General features: G+C 45.2%; 1 pseudogene; it reads right to left on the minus strand.

The window, feature by feature from the left end:
- Positions 1–740: 740 nt before the first annotated feature.
- Positions 741–6,737, minus strand: LOC106571777 (F-box only protein 30-like; annotated as a pseudogene).
- Positions 6,738–7,495: the final 758 nt, after the last annotated feature.

Consider the following 7,495-nt stretch of genomic DNA (forward strand, 5'->3'; position numbering starts at 1 on the left):
CATGCAAGCCCAGTAGTACAGGATGTAATTATGAGCATTCAAGTGAAAGTGTAATTGAACCTTTGGAGAGATGGAGAATATCATTTTTGTATTTATTTAACCCAGTAAATTGACTGAAAACACATTCTAAGTTACAGCAACAACCTGCGTCAGTTACAGGGAAGAATGCGCCAATTGGAAGCTGGGGATGATTAGGTGACCATGATGGTATGAGGGCCAGACTTGGAATTTAGCCAGGACACCAGGGTTTACACCCCTACTCTGACAATAAGTGTCATGTGATGTTTAATGACGAGTCAGGACACCCATTTAACATCCCATTCAAAAGACAGCACCCAACAACAGGGCAATGTCCCAGGGCAAATTTCTTTAATTTTTGGGGACCAGAGGAAAGAGTGCCTCCTACTGCCTCTCCAACACCACTTCCAGAAGCATCTGGTCTGCCATCCAGGGACCAACCAGGATCAATCCTGCTTACCTTCAGCGATAACCCAGCAGTGGGATGCAGGTTGGTATGCTGCTGGCAAGTCATCTTGCCAGAATGTCTTATGTGATCTCATTGGCCATGTTAATGACTGAACTAACATTTGTCTTCTGATTGAGCATCTTCATATGTACTTTTAATTATAAAATAAATCACCTCAAACAGCTTGTCTGATTCACTGAAGCTTCATGGTGATGATAGAAAAACAACCATCAAAATAACAGAATACAAAGAACACAAGGAAAATCATGAAAGGTGCTATTAAAGACTATGTTTATTAAATGGCAACGGAGTCACATGCATTGTTGGGAAATGTCCATTGGGACCTTGTGTGACTTCTCTCCCTTTGTTTTAGTTTGTGTGTTGTGGTCCCTTTCTGGTCCAACCTACACAGAGAGCAGACTTGTCCTTCAGATTCATTTCATGGAGGACGATTTCAGTAAATTGAAAATGTGTTTAAGAGTGCAAAATTCATTAAAGTGCTAGCATAACTCGTGAAAAAAATTGTGTGATATGGCAAACAACTTGCACATCCCATGGCTATGAGTAAAAAAACAAGACAAACTGAAAATATGTATTTCTTTCTCTGTATGGTCAGTATCTCACAGAAAAGTACTAAATAAAACTGCAACTATTGCATGTTTCTCTCTCCAAGACAATCACGTTACCAAAATAGAGGCACGATTTAAACACCAAACCATGCGAGGTAAATTGTTTAACACTACCTTTGATTGACACGGCAGGTAGCCTAGTGGTTAGAGCGTTAAACTAGTAACCGAAAGGTTGCAAGCTCGAATCCCCAAGCTGACATGGTAAAAATCTGTCGTTCTGCCCCTGAACAAGGCAGTTAACCCACTTGAAAATAAGAATTTGTTCTTAACTGACTTGCCTAGTTAAATAAAGGTACAATTTTACTGGAACTGTGTGTCAAGAAGGTCATAAATTAAAGGCTCTTACCCTTCAACCTCAATATAACACGGGACAGTCTTTTCCAATAAAAAAAAAATGTAACATCAAAACCTGAATTAAATTAGACAGTGTAGCTAACAGAGGTTAGGTACTGGTAAGGTCATGTGTTGCTCCTGGAGTTTCAAGACAGAGAGGAGGGATATGTCTCCGGCTGTGCACATGGACGGCAGTGGAACGGCCTCCATCTTGTGCTCAACTGTGTTGTAGTGGCACTTCCTCAGCTGGTCAGACATACTGGAGACTTCGGCGAACCGCCACTCATTAACGGGGCTAAAGGCAGTGCTGAATCTCCACACCTGCCCGAACAGAACAGGTAAGAAAGCATTAGTAAGGCAGGAAAGTTCAATCCAGTCTAGTTAACATTTAAAGGGGTATAGGGTAAGGGAATCAACATCAGTGCTATTGTACATACAATAAGAAAGGCCTATATGGTGGCAGTGGCACTTTAAAATCCTAGACAGGAAATGTAAATCCTCAGATGAGGGTTGTAAATAAAGTTTTATACAACGGGTGGGTCTAATCCTGAATGCTGATTGGTTAAAACCGCATTCCAGCCGGGGTCTATTCCACAAGTTACCACCTGACTGCGCAATCCACTGTCTCATCAGCCCAGCCAGGCAGTTTATAAACTTGATCTCCACTATGAAAAGCATCTAGACATTATCTCACATTTCTTGTAAACTAACATTTAGTTTTCAACAGCAGAGATTTGTAGAAACCTTGCTGTCTGTCTCTCCTACATTTACAACATTGTTTCAATGTTCAAATTCGATCTCCAGCTGTCGTAGAGTAATGAACGTGTCAGGAGTCGGGATGAGACAGACAGGCAGGCAGCTTTTCTCAGCCAGTCGAAATCATGAATCAGCATCATTTTTTATGGATATATACAAAGACATATCAATAAGAAACAGGTAAAACGAGACCAAAGGCAGCTAGTTTGCAGTCTTTCCAGCTTCAGTTTCAAGTTCGTGTAAGCTGTGTTGTTGACTAGCTCCTCTGAACAACGCAAGAGCACATTTTCTATGCCAGGTGAAATCGTGCCTCATTAGCTAATTGTTCTGGGATGTATCCAAATAAATGTCACTAGGAAACAGCTAAAACAAATGCAGCTACATTGTTGTTATTCTGGCTACATTTTTCGACATGACTGTAAATTAGCCGTAGTTGGCTAGCTAGCATGGGATAAGAACGTTGACAGCCAGTATGGTAATGGGACTTTTAGAATTAACAACTGGGTCGCGTCCATAGATACAGAACAAAAAGACTGGCTCGCTTCTCTGGCAACCGAACGGATAGAATGAACGACCAGCCGGCTTGTTTAGAAACCTTAGATTTGTGTCGGGACTATGTCTTGAGGAAGGATGGATGATTGATTAATAAATTAATCAAAATAAAAAGTTTCTAATGAAAATACAGTGCCTTCGGAAAGTATTCTGACCCCTTGGCTTTTCACATTTTGTTATGTTACAGGCTTATTCTAAAAATGATTAAATAAAAAATCCTCAGCAACCTACACACAATACCCCATAATGACAAAGCAAGTTTTTTACATAAATTAGCAAACATTTCCAAAAACTGTTTTTGCTTGGTCATTATGGGGTATTGTATGTAGACTGAGGGGGGGGGGGGGACGATTTAATCAATTTTAGAATAAGGCTGTAACGTAACAAAATGTGGAAAAAGTCAAGGGGTCTGAATACTTTCCAAATGCACTGTATGTAAATCATTATTTGAATATGTTGGTGACCCGTTTTATTAAAGTGATGATGCCCTCAAAGCCGGTGTTTGCAGGATATATTAGCACGGTTTGCCTAACAACACCCGAGCCAATATATCCTCTAGACACCGGCTTCTTCGGGCATTATCAATTAAATAAACTAGAATACTGGCGTTCCAAAAGGCGAACTTTTGCACATCTTACACATACTGTAAGAGTAACGAGTTGACATCACCTGGTGGCACAGTTTCAGCCAACAAATGTGAGTTTCTTACCCTGTCTTTGATCTGCCATAAGAAAGTAACGTTTGGATATTGACTTCTCTCCCACCGTAGTTCTACAATTCCCCGGGACTGCAGCAGACTAGCACACGCGTACCTCATGGTCCACGACAACATGGACAGCTGGGACAGGCTGAAGCCATCCAGGAAGCAGGCCACATGCTGCAGCACCTCAAAGGGAAGCCCACTAAAAGGGAAGCCCACCTCAAAGGGAAGCCCACTAGACTCCCCAACGGTCCCGTCCCCCCCCTCAATGGGGCTGGGCTTCACCCCGAATGACCTAAAGTTCTGATTATGGATGACCTTTGACCCCTGGTATGAGGGGGAGAACCTGCGCTGGGAGTAGGTGCAGCCGTAGTAGGCCAGGGGACAGTGGTATTCCATCTAGTTGCTGAGGCCTGTGTGCATGTCCTTGTGGAGGTTCTTGAAGTGGGAGGAGTAATCGTCCCTGCGGAACAGCTGGCCACAATCGAAGGAAAACATTTGCTGGAGCCGATTACATGGGATGTTCCGGATCTGTGGAACTTCCTCTAGAACCAGGTCCAGGCTGAGGGTGCGGAAGGGGCTGGGATATGAGAGTTGTGGCGCATGGTCACAGGCAGCTGACGACGCCAACCCTCGTGCTGGTCACCAAGATGGGGGCAGGGGAGGTGAAGGTCTGTGTGCCGAAGTTGACGTGGAAGCCGTCCACATTGGCAGTGTCGGAGATCCTGAGGCACTTGCGGGACTCCTCCAGGCAGAGGAGGGCAGCTGCAGTGATCAGGTCGATCTTCCCCAGGCCCATGGAGTCGTCCTCCTGCTCCAGGTCTGACGTATCCACTGTCTTGTCCTCCATTTTGGGTCTAAACCTAACCCGGACTCTCCGTCCGTTGGACAGAGCAAACTGGCCCGAGCCTCTGAGCAACAGGTGGTTCTGGAACTTCCTCTCCAGTTCCCTGTCCTCTAGGACCACGTGACTGGCCCTGTGTGCCATACCCTGGTGGATCTGCATGGGTGGTGCTAGTTGCGTTGCTGGGTGAGATTGGGGATGCTGTAGCTGTGACAGAACCAGAGGGCCCTTGAGGTACAGGTGGAGGATTCAAGTCATCTTGCACCTTGATTGGGCAAACTGCTTCACTGGAAGACCAACTGGTTCCAGGTTGATGCTGATCTACTGAGTCTGAACCTAAGGCCTGCTCCCCTGGTCTCTTCTGGGAGCCTTTCCCACTCAAACAACCATTACATAAGCTTTGTTCATTCAGCCCCTCAACACTCCTCGAGGTCACACCTGAAAGCTCCATCCACATCTCGCCATCGGCAAAGACCTCCATAGCAACCTCACTGTCAGTTCCGCTGACCACTCTAAGCTCTCCAACTGATGACCCTGCCTCAGCATCTTTCATCTCAACGTTCGTCAAGTCTGCAGCTTCCGATTGGTGGGAGCTGACGTAAGCTCTGCTTGCGGGTGAGTGGGGGCTCCGTTGATTGGGTCTGTATATTTAACCGTGTTTCTGAGGTCGCCCTGTGCTGTGACCAGGCTCCTCCTCAGCTGGACCGTCGCCCGGTGGAGTTGGTGCAGCTGATAAGCTGACCGTAGCACTCCTTCACATCCAAATCTCCAGCCTGTTATGAAGCAGCAGCTCATCGTTCCAGTCAATGCTGTTGATCTTGATGCATTGCTCTGTGCTGAGAACGTCCAACGCTGCGGCAAGGCTCCGCGCCGTCTCCACCATGTACAGCTTGCTATACCACTCCTCGTTCAAACCATTTATTCCGTTAGCAATTTTATCCTTCGCTGAGCTCAGTGGCGGTGACTGTGACGTCAATGTTGGTGATGACTGTGTCGTCAATAGTGGTGGTGACTGTGTCGTCAATAGTGGTGGTGACTGTGTCGTCAATAGTGGTGGTGACTGTGTCGTCAATAGTGGTGGTGACTGTGTCGTCAATAGTGGTGGTGACTGTGTCGTCAATAGTGGTGGTGAATGCGTTGTCAACGCAGTGTCCTTCTCACTCGCGCTCTCTACGGTGAAAACAGGTGGCTCTCTCTCGACCGTGGGCGCCGTTGGGACCACCTTGAGGGACTTGACCAGCGTGTACTTGTCCTGCAGGGCCAGCGCCATGTCCAGCTGCTCTGTCTCCTCCACCCCCCAGCTCAAGCTCTCGTATGATGTGTAATCCAGGCAGCTGATAGCTCACCTGTTCCACTCCATGGTGTGCAGGCATCCGGGTCTGCACTAGTGTGTCAGGGAAGCCAAAACCCCTGTTCAGGCAGGGCACTCTCTCCAGGGGACAGAGGAGGAGGTGCTCGGGCCCTTTGTAGGAGTGGAAAATGGCCCCACAGACTAGGGGGCAGGTGACAGGAGATACCGGGTTCTGGCCTGGTCATGCACCTCTGACTCAGGCAGGTCACACAGCGGATATGTTGCTGCTCCATCTTTAAGAGGGCAGGGAGTGGAGTATTTAGAGTGTTGTAAGGTGGAGCTGGGAGTGGTGGTGGGACCGGGAGAGTCAGCAGCTCTGTGAGGGAAAACGAGAAAATACACAGGACCTAATTTTGTAGTTTTGATGCAGACAATACAGTACAGTCAATAGAAGAAGTATTTAAATGGAATCATTAGCTTTTATTTCTACACAAGTAAATTGGATGAAAATGTACCAAAAGGCAGCAATTCACTGTCAGAATCATGCAAGTATCAACATTATATCAAATAATAATTTGGATAGGAAAGTGGTCTGTCTTGCTCAGTTCAATACGTAAGCTAAAGAGCGAGCTGGTTTAGCTATGTCGAGTCACTGTAACACCAAATAAAAAGCATAACAACTTGACTGGCCAACTGGATAGCTACTTAGCATAAATTAGTCGCTAGTTCGCCAGATTTGTCGACAAAGGAAAACAAGCTGAAGCTAGCTAGCAAGTTAGCAAGATTCAGCTTGACAACCCAAAACAAACCTAACGAATGAAGGAAAACTATTTCAGGGACTGGTTTCATAGACTGGCCATGCTGACGTTGAGATTCATTGTAGACAACACCTAGCAAGAAGACCGTGTCGCAGTAGCTATGTCCCATGAACAACTCAACAAGAAACGTATATTCTTGGCTAACGTTACCTACTACAGTACCGTGGAGTTGATGTAAACCGGTTGTTCAAACTCTACGACTAAAGAAACATAGCTATTTTCCCGTTTATCTTACAGTGTTACAGCTGGGTATAAACTACTTTTTTCTATACATTTTTTCTCTTCTTTCAATCAACCTCCCTTTGCCTTGTGTGTCTGTCTGCTGCGGCGCCCTCTAAACTGATAGCAGGGGCATATTCATCACGTCAATTTTGTTGCAAAACGTTTCTTAAACTGAAGGTAATGGAACGAAACAGGGAGGGACCTACCTGAATTTGTCCAATAGAAACTCTCATTTTAGGAACGTTTTGAAACGGTTTGTACTAACGATTACAGGTCGTCACTAGTTACCACAGCCACAAAGTTTATTTTCGTTTACATGAATGTTACGAAATAGCCAATTTTGACTTTGTGACTATGGAAACTAGTGGAAACCTCAAAGAGAGATGTGAGTTCCCATTGGACAATGATTGTCATGTGGGTCGCTGTTCTTTCCTTTTTCTTGAAGTTTGGCATGTGAGGTTTTCCTTCAACTATTTCACCGCGAAGCAGTCGTATGCCAGATGTCCATAACACGTTTTGATATTAGCTGGGTAGTAATGCGATTCGTAATTAGCATCTTCAAATGAAAAACTTGTATCATTTAGCTGAGACGCTAGTTGATATTGTCATCATGCAGCAGTTACGTATGATAAAATCGTCCATATCCAATTCGGGAACAGGAATGGCTCATTGCAATGTAAGGGGCCGATCGATATTTACAGAATGGAAAACGGAGGAGGGTCATCCTTTTTCAATATCAGTCAAGGGGAGGATTTAGTATTTTTCTAATTGTTTTTAAGTAGTCCAGGGGAGGGTAATGTAATTTGTAGTTGATGACATTTCAATATTTCTCTGTGTTTTAGAATGAGTTGCTTATTAGGCTATATATTCGTGTGCCCGATGCA

The sequence above is a fragment of the Salmo salar genome, chromosome ssa15, assembly GCF_905237065.1.
Source record: "Salmo salar chromosome ssa15, Ssal_v3.1, whole genome shotgun sequence".
NCBI lineage: Eukaryota > Metazoa > Chordata > Actinopteri > Salmoniformes > Salmonidae > Salmo > Salmo salar.